Source organism: Amphimedon queenslandica, unplaced genomic scaffold (genome assembly GCF_000090795.2).
Source record: "Amphimedon queenslandica unplaced genomic scaffold, v1.1 AMPQUscaffold_12805, whole genome shotgun sequence".
NCBI classification, from domain to species: domain Eukaryota; kingdom Metazoa; phylum Porifera; class Demospongiae; order Haplosclerida; family Niphatidae; genus Amphimedon; species Amphimedon queenslandica.
The window spans coordinates 16,692-18,557 of record NW_003546959.1 but is presented as its reverse complement, the minus strand read 5'-3'; the positions used below and the strand labels follow the sequence as shown (position 1 = coordinate 18,557).

The following is a 1,866-nucleotide window of genomic DNA, read 5'->3' as shown; positions in this document are numbered from 1 at the left end:
CAACTTTGAGACCTAATCTGTACCCCAGATCAAACCACTTCTTTTGTAAATTTCCTTCCATTGCAATGATTTGAAGACAGTCACCCAATAAAGGATCATTTACTATAAATAAGAAATTTTATAGCTTTCAGTCATTTGTTGTATACCTGTAGAATGTAACTCAGTGTCACTAGTAGCAGTCAATAGTAAAAGATGGCTTTTAAGTAGGACTGTGCTCACAAATGGAGGATTAACTTGATTGAATCTGATGGTAACTTCTTTGCTTTGAGGATGTTCTGATAATGTCTCATTATGTGTGAATTGTATTTTGAAATGAGGGAGATTATGAAAACTAAATTCATCTTTTTGAGGATCTATTTTTCTGAGTTTCTGATGTATACTTGATGCTGTAATCTATATAATGGTTATGCATATTATTGTGCTAATAAAAATTACTAACATTAGGAATATCACACTGTCTTGTCCAACCAGGAATATTATCTGGCTCAAAGGTGAGTGATACTGGATCATCACTAGTAAATGTGACTGGTTTGTATGTTATTATTTCAAACCCTTCCTTTTCACACTGAGCTGCTATTATCTAAATGGAATGTAAAAATTTTATCAAGTTATGTACATGTAATTGCACCTTTTTCCATCCTTGCTGTCGACTTAAAAAAATGAAATCTATTGTTACTTCCTTAGCTTCATACTTCTCGGTAATTGCTATTAGGTATTGTTTGGCAAAGCTTTCGTAGTAATTTTTGTGAATAGCAGCACAGGTTGTACAAAAGCTTAAGCTATTAATTTTGATGAGCTTGAAACCTCTATCCATTTTAAGTTCAGAATCTGTTTCTGTTTGTTGATGAAAAGTATAGTCACCATTATCAGCTTTTAATAAGGCAAATTTGTTTTGATCTGCTTTACTAGAAATGTACATTCCATGAGGAATGTACAATTTTGCTTGCTTCTCTAACTTTCTATCAATGTACACCCACACAATAGGAGTAACAGGTACATAATCACCAAACTCAAACTTATCACTGAAGAGACATGCTCCAAACCAAACAGTAGCTGACTCTTGTACTGCTCCCTTCGGAATAATGAGAATCACTCCATACTGACTGCTGTGATACATTAATCCCCTATTGTCAACTGATATCTGGGTCAGGCTACCAAATACATCTGTGAAAACAAACTGCATAGCTATGCATATTATTAATAAGTGTATACCTTTAGCATATTTAAGGAGCTCTTCACATGGAGGACATTGTTTTGATTCAATACTCCTTGGTCCACTTCTTAGTTTTTTGATATCTTGCATTGAATTTGCAGTTTTACTATCAGTTTCTTCATCACTTTTATCCATAAAACTTGTTTCTGTCAAAAGTATTTTAGTTACATGTGATGATGAATGTAATATCATAACATTATTATTCTTATTATTATGAGTATATATGTGTATTATCACTTATGTAAAGTTATGTGTTCATAATTGTATTGCGCATTGCTCAGAACAACATATACATTGTTGAATAGATTTCTTTGCTATTGTGATTCTGGAAAAGTGAATTCTTTATTAATTCAAAAGAACAATATATTACACTGGCGACGAGGGTGGGATGGCTGAGAATACCCCATATGGGCGCCTAGAAGAATTTTCTCCAGAGATAGAGACGTTCGCTTCCTACAGTGAAAGAGTGGAGCTTTTCCTTCAAGCTCACGCTGTTCCTGACGACAGGCAGGTCGCTGTTGTCCTCAACGCAGTGGGAGTGAAGAATTACTCGCTACTGAGGGGCTTGGTTGCGCCCGCAAAGCCCAGTGAAAAGACTGTCACAGAGTTGTTAGACTTGTTGAAGGGGCATTATGAGCCTGAACCGGTTATAA

General features: G+C 35.2%; 1 protein-coding gene across 1 annotated transcript in view; it reads right to left on the bottom strand.

Moving 5' to 3' along the window:
• LOC109586708 (uncharacterized) overlaps positions 1-646 on the bottom strand; it is a 5,010-nt gene extending 4,364 nt beyond the window's left edge. Inside the window, exon 1 of the mRNA XM_020002913.1 lies at positions 629-646. The gene's annotated coding sequence lies outside the window, so the exon portion shown is untranslated. The remainder of the gene's footprint in view (positions 1-628) is intronic.
• Between the last annotated feature and the right edge of the window lie 1,220 nt (positions 647-1,866).